Raw genomic sequence first — 13839 nt, forward strand, 5'->3', positions numbered from 1 at the left:
AAAGTCAGTTTGACATCATTAAGTTGAACCTGTGTCTATCTGTGGTTCAGTTTAATTGTGTTGAGCAAAGTTTATACTTTTATCCTGTGCTCACTGTGGATTTAAGTCTGAAATTTGCTAAGTTATATCTTGGATTTTCTGTGGTTATTCTGTGGAAATTTGGGATCTTGTCTATATCATTTTATCACACAAACAAGTTCCTTAAGTCAGTTGAGTCTGTTGTCTGCAATCTCAGGATTTCAGGCTGTTTCAATTGAGTTTAAAAATACTTAGAGTCCTCCTAAATTCATGAGATTTGGTACAGTGCTAGATCTATATTAAATCTTGTTTATCATAAAAATTCAGAATTTTACAAAGTCATTTGGTATTTTAAAGTGTCTTGCAATCCAGGCTGCATTGTTGCCTATCCTTAGGGTTTACATTGCATTTTGGTAATCAGAGCTAAGGTTTAACACAATTCCACCTTTGTGTTAGTCTTGGGTTGAGAGAAGCTGCGAGTCCATTATCCCTACCTACAACAAAAACACAAAAACAATCATGAGTGAAGAGAGACTGGCTGGTATTGAGACCAGAATAGAAACTCTTACAGAGAATGTAGACACACTGCTCAATGCTGTTCATGTAGTAATGGAGAGGTTCCCAAATCATGATCCAAGAAGACAGCCACATGCCAGAGGTAGAGGTAGAGGCAGAGGCTTCTTTATGGGAGTAGGGAGAGGACAACCACCACCTGGTTATGAATCAGATTCTGAGGGAAGCATTTGAACACAAGAGGAGGCTCTTGAGCAAACAGACAAGCATCTAAAGGTAGAAATTTCTTATTTTTCTGGTAGTCTTAACCTCGATGACTTACTAGAATGGATTAGGGGTGTTGAAAAAATATTTGAGTTCAAAAATTACAATGATGCTAAGGCTTTTAAAGTTATTGTATTAAAGTTAAAGGATATGCCTCACTGTGGTATGATAACCTTAAACATCAGAGATTAAGGGAATGGAAGGAGGCTATTAAATATTGGTCCAAACTTAAAAAGAAATTGTTGGATAAGTTTGTTACCAAAGATTATACCCAAGACCTGTTCATTAAGTTGTCTAAGCTTAGGCAAGTTGAGAGACCCCTTGAAACCTATTTGAGGGAATTTGAACAGCTAATTTTACAGTGTGAGATCAATGAGAAACCTGAGCAAAAGATTGCTAGGTTCCTAGAAGGGCTTGATATGAATATTGCTACTAAGGTTAGAATGCAACCACTTTGGTCATATGATGATGTTGTAAACTTAGCACTCAGAGTTGAGAATATAGGGAAATCTAAACTTGCCACACCCAAACCTAAACCTATTTTTTGACCCTATACTGGTGTTAAGATTGCTGAGACATCCAAACCAGTGTCCCAAATAGTAATAGACAAGGGGAAGGCACCCATGTTCCCTAAGTCCAACCAACCTCTGACCAAGGAAAAGATTAAGTGCTTCCAATGCCAAGGTTATAGCCACTTCAGGAAGGACTATCTTTCCAAAAGAGCACTAACAGCAATAGAAGTAGAGAAATGGGAAAGAGAGGGTTCAGTTGAGTATAAGGAGGAACCAGTAATGAGGAGGCAACCCTTGAAGAGGAACCCAACCAAGAAATGGTCATGGCTTATCCTGATACAGGCCATAGTATGGTTTTATGAAGGGTAATGCATTCTCAATAGGCACCTTTGGAGGAGGATCAAATATCCCTCATTTTCAAGAGTAGGTGTACTATTCAGGGCAGGGTGTGCAACCTAAACATTGATGGTGGGAGCTGCAGCAATGTAGAATCTGTCACCATGGTTAACAAGCTTAACCTCAGTACCCAGGAGAACCCAAATCCTTACAAGCTCAGATGGCTCAACAAAGGAGCAGAGGTCAAGGTGGATAAACAGTGCCTGGTTCCATTTTCAATTGGCAATGTTTATAAAAGTGAGATCTTGTGTGATGTGGTACCTATGGATGCCTGCCACCTACTATTGGGTAGACCATGGGAGTTTGACAAGAATTCTATTCACCAGGGGAGGAGCAATACTTACTCTTTCAAACAGGGCAGCAAAAAGATCACATTGACCCCTCTACCACCTAATCAAAAGAACTATGGGAGTCCAAGTGTGACTGATGGACTTAATGGGGTTCTATTTTTATCTGAAGCAGAAATGATCAAAGAAATGCAACAATAACAGCCTGCTTTGATCTTATTGTCCAAAGAGATTCTTGAAGATGTGGAGCATCAGCTGCCAGCAGAGGTTAGGCCATTACTGGAACAATACCAGGATGTTTTCCCTGCTGAACTACCTAGTGGACAGCCTCCACTATGAGGTATTGAGCACTATATTGACCTTGTGCCAGGATCTGTAGTCCTTAACAGGCTTGCATATAGGTGTGATCCTAATGCTACAAGAGAATTATAAAAGCAGATTGATGAGCTAATGAACAAGGGATTTGTGAGGGAATCCTTGAGTCCCTGTGTTGTCCCAGCACTATTGGTACCTAAGAAGGATGGTACTTGGAGAATGTGTCTTGACAGCAGAGGCACCAATAACATTATAGTTAAGTATAGGTTCCATATACCTAGATTGGATGACATGCTGGATGAATTAAGTGGTGCCAAGATCTTTTCAAAAATTGATCTTAGGCAAGGTTACCACCAAGTAAAAATCAGAGAAGGGGATGAGTGGAAGACTGCCTTCAAAACTAAGCAAGGGCTCTATGAATGGTTGGTTATGCCATTTGGGTTATCAAATGCTATGAGATTGATGACAGAAGTGTTGAGACCTTGCTTGGGAAGATTTGCTGTGGTGTACTTTGATGACATCCTAATCTACAACAAATCCACAGGAGAGCATTTGAGCCACCTTGAGGAGGTATTCCAAAACCTGAGAAGCAGTAAATTATTTGGAAAATTAGGGAAATGTACCTTCTTAGCTTCTGAGATTAAGTTCCTAGGATACATCATCTCTAGGAGGGGGATTTCTATGGATCAGGATAAGATTGATGCCATTAAATCGTGGCCAATACCTAAGAACATCACTGAAGTAAGAGGTTTCCATGGTCTTGCTTCCCTTTATAGAAGATTTATCAAAAACTTCAGTGCTGTTGCTGCCCCAATCACAGAGGGTATAAAGAAAGGAGAGTACAAATAGAATTAGAATGCTCAACAAGCATTCAACTTGATCAAAAGAATGCTGTGTGAGGCACCTTTTCTCAGGTTACCTGATTTCAACTGTTTGTTTGAAGTAGAATGTGATGCCAGTGGTGTTGGCATATGAGCTGTATTGATTCAGGAAATGAAGCATGTGGCCTACTTTAGTGAGAAACTAAGTGGAGCCAAGCTGAGTTACTCTACTTATGACAAAGAGTTCTAGGCAATTGTCAGGGCTCTTATGCATTGGAGCCATTACCTGAAACCAAAACCTTTGGTACTATACTCAGATCATGAAGCTTTGAAGTATATCAGTGGCCAGCACAAGTTAAATCACATGCATGCCAAATGGGTTGAGTTCCTACAATCCTTCACATTCTCAAGAAAGTATAAAGAAGGTAAGCAAAACATTGTTGCTGATGCACTGTCTAGGAGGTATTCCTTGCTGTCAGTAATGGAACAGAAAGTTCTTGGGTTTGAGTACATGAAGGAAATATACAAAGATGATCCTAATTTTTATGAGGACTGGTTGGCTCAAACAGAGGGGACTAAGATCTAGGGAACCAAATTCTTACTGCAGAAGGGTTTCCTGTTCCATGAGAACAAGCTATGTGTCCCAAGAGGCTCATACAGGGATCTGTTGATCAAAGAAGTCCACTCCAGTGGGTTAGGGGGTTATTTTGGAGTCCAAAAGACTCTTGATATCTTGCAGGAACAATTCTACTAGCCCAAAATGATGGGAGATGTCCAGGTAATGCTTAGGAGGTGCTCCATCTGCTAGCAAGCCAAGAGTTCCTTTCAGGCAGGCCCCTATACACCATTGCCAATACTAAACAAGCCATGGGAAGATGTGAGCATGGACTTTTTCATAGCCTTACCAAGAACTCAAAGGGGAAATGACTCAGTGATGGTTGTGGTTGACAGGTTCAGTAAAATGGCTCATTTCATAGCTTGTAGGAAGAGTGAGGATGTTGTGAGTGTTGCTGAACTTTATTTCAGTAATATTGTCAAGATACATGGAGTTCCTAAGACCATAGTCTCAGACAGAGATGTCAAGTTCATGAGTTATTTCTGGAAGACATTGTGGAAGCTACTCAATACCAGGTTGTTGTTTAGAACATCACACCACCCACAAATAGATGGCCAGATTGAGGTCACAAACAAAACCTTGGGAAGAATATTGAGGTGTATTGTTAGCAAGTCCTTGAAATATTGTGACTTGAAGCTACCCCAAGCTGAGTTTGCTTTCAACAGAGCTCCATCATCTGCAACTGGTCACAGTCCATTTGAAGTAGTTTATAGGATCAATCCTCTGATGCCCTTAGACCTTTCAAGTGTGCCTAAGGAAGAAATGAATTATGATGCTAAGAAAAGGATGGAACAGATGCTGAAGCTCCATGAGAATGTCAAGAAACAAATTGAGAAAGCCAATGACAGGTATAAGAAGCAAGCCAAGTCTACTAAGCAGAAGAAAGAATTCATGCCAGGTGATCTTGTATGGATCCACTTAAGGAAGGAAAGGTTTCCTGCTAAAAGGAAGAATAAGCTGATGCCTAGGATAGAAGGTCCTTTTGAAGTCATTGAGAAAATTGATCCTAATGCTTACAAGATAGACATTCCTGGTGAGTATGAGGTACATGGAACATTCAACATAGGACACCTGAGTCCTTACTATAGTGAGTCAGATGAAGAAGAGAGACCAGGGTTGAGGTCAAGCCCTTTTCAAGAAGGGGAGGCTACAGTAGGAGCTGAATCAGGGGCTCTCAATCCTAACCAAGCCTCAGAACAAGTCCAAATAACACCCACTGAACCACCCCTAACTCAACCAGTCAAGAGGTTCACTAGGTCTAGTTTTCAGCTGCCTATATGGCCAGCTGGGGTAGGCCTCAACTAAACCCATCAAAGAGTTTCAAGACATCCAAGGCCAGCCAAGGAAATTCAAGGAAAATCAACACAGAAAAGCAAGCAAGAACAAACAGTCACATGTTGCTAGAAGATTTGATAAAGCATAAAGTAAACTTTCTATTTTTGGTCAGGCAATTGTGAGGCTAATACAGAAAGGACCACTGCACCATCCTTCCTCGAGATCAACTACAGGAAAACAACAAGAAGCCTTGACTTTAGAAAGCACTCAACTAGCCAACAAGAACAACAGAAACCTGTGCACAAATGCCAAAATGCCAGACTGCACCCTTACTTTATTTTCAGTCTGTTTTACCCATTGTTATTTTATTTTCACCTAGCAGTTTATTTTCCAGCTTGTAATATAATTAGAGTAGTTTGTACTCATCCTAGATTAAATCTTGGCCCTTGGATTGTTAGGTGTTGAGCTGTAACTCAAGAACAAGGCCTATATAAGGACCTGTGTTCCAACTGAAGAAATAAGATTTTTTCGAATGAAATTAGCTTTAGGACTTCTCTCATTTCTTTCAAACTTGTGTTTAAACTGTAGTTTAGAACCCTGGCCTGGTGATTAACCTGTGATCTCTGTGGTTAATTGATCAAAGTCAGTTTGACATCATTAAGTTGAACCTGTGTCTATCTATGGTTCAGTTTAATTGTGTTGAGTAAAGTTTATACTTTTATCCTGTGTTCACTGTGGATTTAAGTCTGAAATTTGCTAAGTTATCATCTTGGACTTCCTGTGGTTATTCTGTGGAAATTTGGGATCTTGACTATATCATTTTATCACACAAACAAGTTCCGTAAGTCAGTTGAGTCTATTGTCTGCAATCTCAGGATTTCAGGCTGTTTCAATTGAGTTTAAAAATACTTAGAGTACTCCTAAATTCATGAGCTTTGGTACAGTGCTAGATCCATATTAAATCTTGTTTTTCATAAACATTCAGAATTTTACAAGGTCATTTGGTATTTTTAAAGTGTCCTGCAATCCAGGCTGCATTATTGCCTATCCTTAGGGTTTACATTGCACAGTCGATCTTGGGTGTATTTCGGATATTACAAATTCAGTTCAATTTCGAATCAATTCAGGTCGATTAAGGTTTCGGGGTGAAGTTCAATTATACCTTTCGGGTGTACGGTCAAGTGTCGATTCAGGTATTTTTGATTGGTTTTTCAGGTTCGGTATACTTTTGACAGGTCTACTCATGAGGACCCTATTGAACACAGTCTAGTACTTTTCCTAGAATGCTCTCATCTCATCCTTCCTAATGATGGGAAAATTCATACAATTGATGAGGGTGGCTTAAAAAGCGGCATACTCATGCTCTCCGTCTCCATCAACAACATATTATCAAAGCTACAAGTTGCTATCGATGATTTGAACACTCGGGTAGCTAATTTGGAGAAAAGGTTTGGTAATACCGAAAATGAACCTGATCACCAAGGAGAAGACCAACACCCAATACACCGACAAGCAAATACTGAAAATGGAGAACTAACTAAGGACTCCCACAACCATGAACCCACCGACAAAGAACGCGAAATTGCCTCGCCAAATCCCTTTTCAAAATACCAAGCAACTTCCCCAAAACTTTCCATTGACAATGACCGAATCCTGTTTCCGCCCAGGATTGACAAGAACATACAAAAAAACACACAAAAACACCAATGTGGGAACCACGGGAAAACATCAAAAGGAATTCACAGATCTTGGAATAACATATGGTACCGCTCTGGGGATACTTTCTTCAGAAGGATTACTGCAACCCATCGGTCCGACTCCGGACCTACCAAAAGACAAGAAAACCCGACTCTGGGATGGTAAATCGTACTGCATGTACCACCAGGGCAAAGGCCATGATACCAAAACGTTCTACAAGCTGAATAATGCCATTCAAGGTATGATCGAAGCTGGCAAAATCTTAATCGCACCTCTAAGTCAAGACAATCCTCTTGAATGTCTCATGCGAAACAACAAAGTCGAACGTTCGCAAATGTGACACCTCCATACTCCAAGTGCCTTACCAGGACCACTTAAGGTATGAGAACGTCACCATCTCGGTTACCCGAGGCAATGATACTCAAATAGACAATAACGAAACGTATTTAAAAGATAATAAAGTTTAAGTGATACAAGCCAAACTCCAAAAACTGTTAAAAGGAAATACAAGGTTCTCAAAACTGTCGACTACTAAACAACTACAAAATGTTCGACACGGCGGAAGACTTCTAAAACTGCAACGTGATGACTCATCCCAGCTATCCCATGCGCATCGTCTCATACCTGCTCAATAACTGCTCACCACCCCCGAATGGATCACCACAGCTCAAACAGCTCAAACCAATCTTCAGTCTCCATCTCCAATCTCCACACAACTGACTACACACTAAAGTGTGTAGCCCTGCCAGAGTACCCATGCCAACAAGTACTCCATGCCGCTAGTGGGGGACCGCAGCCGTACCCACCAAATCCCCGCTCATCTCCATCGAGCGACAAACCCAATTTCATTAATGTGCACATCCCTTCTGTGGCGGGTTCCACAGAAGGCGAATCAAGGGCGTGAAGCCACTCTCGCAAGTGACTCCACTCAGCCAGGGATGCTCCCCGAAGATCACAGACAGATACAATCAATCAAAAATATGAAATCAACAACCGACAAGATCAACCAACAAAATAATTAACCGTGAATCACAACAACAATCACCACACATTATGTAACTAATATTGAGTAGGAAAACCCTACCTGGAAAGCAACACGAAATCAGGCGATCTAAGCAGCTACTCAAAATCTTTCCTCAACAAAGCCTCCTCTTATACATATATACATATTATCACTACCGTAACCACATAATCACAAAAACCCCCAAAATCCCCAAATTAGGGTTTAACCAACATTAACCAAATGATATAAAAATGATATGTAGAACTTACCCACGACACAAGGATCACAAAGGTGTAAAGAATGATGAAAACCGACACTTCTAGCTCCGGGATTTGCTAATAATGCGAAGGGACAAGACAACGTAACTTGAAACTTCTCTTGACTGTGAAATAGGTTTTGTAAAAGTGTTTGATGAAAGATGACGGAACTTAATATATATCAATTCGCATTATTAACAAACCCGTCGCAAATCACCCGTAAACCGACTTACTTGATCGAGTAAGTCACTTACTCGATCAAGTGACCCTTACTCGATCGAGTGCCAAGCTTAATCGATCGAGTACCCTACAGGCAGACTACTGTTTTGCATAAAATCCAACTTACTCGACAAAGTAAGCCCCACTCGATAGAGTACCCTGAGACACATAAAATCGTAGTATACCATCAAAGGAGATTCACTAATCTCAACACAATTTATGCCGCAGCTCTTCAAAGGCTTATAACTTAAGGGAAGCTATAACAAATCGGGCCCACTCTAAACCCGCCTGAATATAAAAAACCCCGTTTCTGGGATGACAGTGCCTATTGCCAATATCATCAGGAAAAGGTCACGATATTGAAACATGCTTCAAACTGAAACATGCTATTCAAGACATGATCGATAACCGTGAATTGATAGCTTCGTCGCTAGGCCAACCCAGTGATGAAGATAACCCTAATGGACATATCGTTATGCGCGGACATGGAAGTCTCATTGACTATTGTCCTCATATCATCCCCAACAATGAGAGTGAAGTGCTCAAATGGATCAATGCTCAAGACCAAACAATCAAGCCGCTGGATGCTTAAGCAGAGATCTTTGAGGAGGAAAGTGATGATTAGGATTTTGTATCTGAGATCGAGTCAGAGTCCGAGTCCGGGTGTTAGGCATTCTCATATCTATTCTAGTGTATGTTCTTCTTTTCCTAAGTGACAAATTGGGGGCTTTTCCCATGAGTCACGCATATTCCTCGAGTCTGTGTTAACCTCTTATTTATCTAAATAAAGGTACAACTTTCATATATCTTTTTTTTCTTCCTTTACCATTTCCTGTTGACCACGAGAATTGGTTTGAGATTGATTTAAAACAAACACATTCCGACTCAATGTGACTACACGCGAGTGACGTTCCATACCGAGTAAGCAGAGGACTAGAAACTCTCAGTCCATTTCTTTACCTATTCCATGTCTGGCAATAGAAACCTTTTATTAGCACCCAATTTAGAACGAGCTTTAAAAAAAGGGATTTTATGACGAACCCAGATAACAAACCCGCAACATCTCCTTGTTTATGATTAATGATGGAAGGCAAGCCCATTCCCCATAAAAAAAATCCCATCGCCAAAACATTTCATCACAAAGCACCAACCTCTTGCCTCTAGGTCCGTGCTCGCCTGCACCTTCACCATTCTCCAACAAAGGACGCGAAAATACAAATAATGCAAGCCTGTCGATCTCCCAAACGCAAAGCAAGAAGCAAAAAACAAAACAGAAGCCAAAAGCTATTCACCCAAAGTCAAAGCCAAAACAAAAGCAAAAAGCCAAAGCCGCGGACCAAAGAGTCCAGAACACCAAAACCCAAGACCAATGAGTCCAAGACACCAAAGCCGCATACCAATGAGTCCAAAACATCAAAACCCAGGACCAATGATTCAAAAACACCAAAGCCGCGGACCAATAAGTCCAAAAGATCAAAACCCCGGACAAACGAGTCCATGACATCAAAGCCGCGGACAAATGAGTCTAAAACACAAAAACCCCGGACCAATGAGTCCAAGACATCAAAGTCGCGGACCAATGAGTCCAAAACACAAAAACCCCTGACCAATGAGTCTATAACATCAAGCCGCGGACCACTGAGTCTAGAATACAAGAACCCCGGACCAATAAGTCCAAAACACCAAAGCCGCGGACCAATGAATCCAGAACAACAACACCCCGGACCAATGAGTCGAATACAACAAAGTTGCGGACCAATGATCAAAACACCAAAGCCGCGGACCAATGAGTCCAAAAAAGCAAAACCCCGGACCAATGAGTCAAAAACACAAAAGCCGCGGACCAATGAGTCCAGAACACCAAAACCCCGGACCAATGAGTCCAAAACACCAAAGCCGTGGACCAATGATTCCAAAACACCAAAACCCCAAACCAATGAGTCCAAGACATCAAAGTCGAGGACCAATGAGTCCAGAACACTAAGACCCCGGACCAATGAGTCTAAGGCACCAAAATCTCGGACCAATGAGTCCAAGACACCAAACACTAAAACCACAACCTATCTTCCTACCAAGTCCTGGACAAATAAGTCCAAGGCACCAAATTTGATGTCAAAGAGCTAACATAAGAGCTCAAGACTCGTCAACTAACAACACCCAACCTTTCTTCACCCCTAAGTCCTTCTGAAGACTGTTATAGGGAGACCTATCTAGGAGCCTGGGGATTTCCCTCAAGATCATAACCAACATCGCTTCACCCCTAAGTCCTTATAGAGACTATTATAGGGAGAACTATCTAGACTTCTGAGGTTTCCCCTCAGGCTCGAAACATCACACCTTAACTAGAGATACCCAGTGTCTGTTAAATGCCCAACAAACACCCGATGATTATCGGACTACAACATGCTTTGGAATCGATACGTTTAATCGACAATTTTGTATAACTATACGTCGGAAAACTCAAAACGATTTCGAAAACAAAACATTTTCAAACTTTTCAAAAGTACTTGGAGTGTTTAATGCACGACGACGGGGTCACAATGACACTATTTAGAGTCAAAACCGGCACCAAACCAAAAACTGACTCAAAATTCAAATCTCGACTCCTACAACGATTCAAACCGAGTCAAACACAAAAAACAAACATCACAAAGCTTCCATGTTAAGTATACCCGGTATAGTTGAATGGTTAAGTACTACAATCATGTCATCCAAAACCTAGGATAGAACAAATCATGATTTCAAATCCGTGATAGTGACAAGATAACTCGAAGACCCGCGAGATGGCTCGCGCCTCTTTGAGTAGCCTAAGTGGCCGCGTCTCTCAAAACGCACACAACCACTCAATCTTCTATAAATACCCCTCAAATGCCACCATTTGAAGTTACGCGAGTGTCCGCCCCTTCATTTCTCCCTTAAAGTTCTAGACTCGACTTCTCAAGTCACAAACCGACACGTATTTTGACCTACCGATCGAAAATACAAACCATACACATTGTTTGGTACCATCATCGTGCATTAAATCACTTGACCGACCATCTCGACCAACTACACACTCACAAAACTAAACAAAACACTCTTTACATTGCTAAAACGGTTTTCAACCGAATTTTTCGACCTAAAGAGTTTTTACACTTCCGTCGATTTCTCGTATTCAACCTAGCATGTAAGTATGAGGGTATAATAATCCTCTTCTTTCATGTATTTTTATCTATTTTTATGACCTTAACATGCTAAAACATGCTTAACATGGTCCAAAATATGGATCGAATGAGCCAAAATCGTGTTTCGCCCTGAAACAAAAGACCCTAGTCACCACTAGGTACCTCGCGCCTCAATAGGGTTGTCCAGATCAAAACTCAAACGTGTTTGAGTTCATTCTTTCAATTTTTCATTTCATTTTACAACCGATTTTTACCGTTTCAAATCATTTTTATGATAAACTTTTTAACCAAAAATCATTTTCACCCTTGGTTCTTCATACCATGACGGTTTAATCCGTGTGTCGGTGATAATATTTGGTTAGTTACATTTTAAAAGGTATTTTTACATTTTAAAAGCAACCTTATTAGTCGTATATGCATAATCATCCTTGGTTCCACATACCATGTCGATTTTAAACCCGAGTACGATGATAAGCATTGACTAATTACAAAATAGTGAACTTAACACAATTAGTTCACAACCATTTTTCAAAACTATTCATGTCAAGCTTGCAAAATAAAACCCGACATCCAATATCGTCAATACAATGATGATTATTCAAGTCCCGTTCAACATATTAACACAAAAGCGGTCTAAACAACCTTTTCAAACAAAGACGGGTTCAAATATCCTCTTACAAACCGTTTTAAAAACGTTTTCAACAGTCAGAAGACATTCCCTTGGATCGTCTGCTGCCTCGCGCCTAAACAGCCCAACTGTTTTCCAGTTTTCAGATTAGGACAGGTCACTTTGTATCACTTGATGGCTCGCGCCTCAATAGGCTGCCTGATGCAGGTCCTGCTTCCTTTCCAGCATTTGCCTAGGACGATCCCGACTTGGGTTAACCCGAATAAAGAACGGATCAGATGGCAAGCCCGCCCCTTTTACCTTATATTTGCAAAATGCCTTTCTAAGACAAATGGAACACGTTATGCACCATAAACCTAGCTTGTTAAATGGATGTTTAATTTCTGTCTTGCATGCAAATAAACACTTAATCCAACTTGACATCAATTACTTGATATTTGGATAAAAAACAGACATAGAAAGCTCATATGTTAGGTAGGACCTATAGGGCCTATCAAAACAACACTAAAGGATAAAGATAAGAACTGCCTCAAAGAATAAATTCCTTGAGGCTAAAGACAGACAAAAATAAAACAAGCAAATAAAATAGTTGCCTCCCCGGCAACGAGACCAAAATTTGACACGGCTATCGTAACCCTATCAAAAATAAAACCAACTGGCTACTAATGCAGCAGAGGCAAGTCGGGTATCGTATCCACAGGGAGGCGGTCACTATCTACTCGCTATTCTAGTCTGTCTATGGTCATAATTTGGGGGTTTGAGTAATTTTGACTATACTAAAGAGCAATAAAAGAAATAACAATTAAAGGGCAAGAGTAAGAAGGATTGAGGTCAAAAAGAGAGAAAGATGCCAGGATGTCGGTTCAGCATGATAATACATAAATCAGCTAAAGGCAGGTCAGTCGGTCTGATGTGAGAAGGGTAAAGGAAAGGTCCTCTCGGCCCGCTATCCGCCCTAAAATACTACTAACTTAGCTTTCACCCTCATTAGTGAATTCTATTGTTTATAACAGCTCTATTCATTCCAATCTCTCGATCTAGGTCTGAATTTAACCAATTTAATTACTTCAGTTGCATGCATTCAACCTAATAATTACAGTTATACTGCTATTAAACAATTCTCACAACAAAACCTCCTAAACCAATTATCGCATCATCGTTATACTACCATGGCTCTCCTAATCCTAACATTTAAGAATTAGCTACGCATAACAATGAATAGAACATGAATGAAAGATAAAGTAAGAACAAACATGGTATAAAAGTGTGCCAAAGAGAATTAGATAAAATAGAAAGAGAGTAAGAGAAAGATTACAGAAACGAGATCTGGAAAAGTAGAAGAGCAACGTCGAACCAGAAATAATGTAAGGTTTTTGAGATATGAAAGAGATGAATAAACCTAATTACGTCTATCCTATTTATAGGAAAGACAATTATTAAACCTAAGATACGATAACAAGATATTAAAATCTTGCGTCAGATAGAAAAGTACTCAATCGAGGACATTAGAACTCCTTGATCGAGTAACTCCTAGCAAAAACCTCTCGATCGAGGACATTAAGTACTCGATCGAGCACTATGAAAAAGGCACCTCTTGATCGAGGACATTAAGTACACGATCGAGCACTATAGTACTCGATCGGGTGGTTTCCAGCGCGTAATTCCTGCTTTGCGCACTGAACTTCAAACGGTCGCCATTTCTTCGTTACTTGGGCAAATCAGTCGTTTTCAGTGACGTTGGAAAGCTAAGAGGATAAGATTTCATATCCAATTGGAATCACTTGAATATCGATTTTAGAACTCGAGATATGGCTCTTCAAAGTAGGCACTAGTAATTTGAAGGTCTTTCTTTG

This window comes from Silene latifolia, chromosome 3 (assembly GCF_048544455.1).
Source record: "Silene latifolia isolate original U9 population chromosome 3, ASM4854445v1, whole genome shotgun sequence".
NCBI lineage: Eukaryota > Viridiplantae > Streptophyta > Magnoliopsida > Caryophyllales > Caryophyllaceae > Silene > Silene latifolia.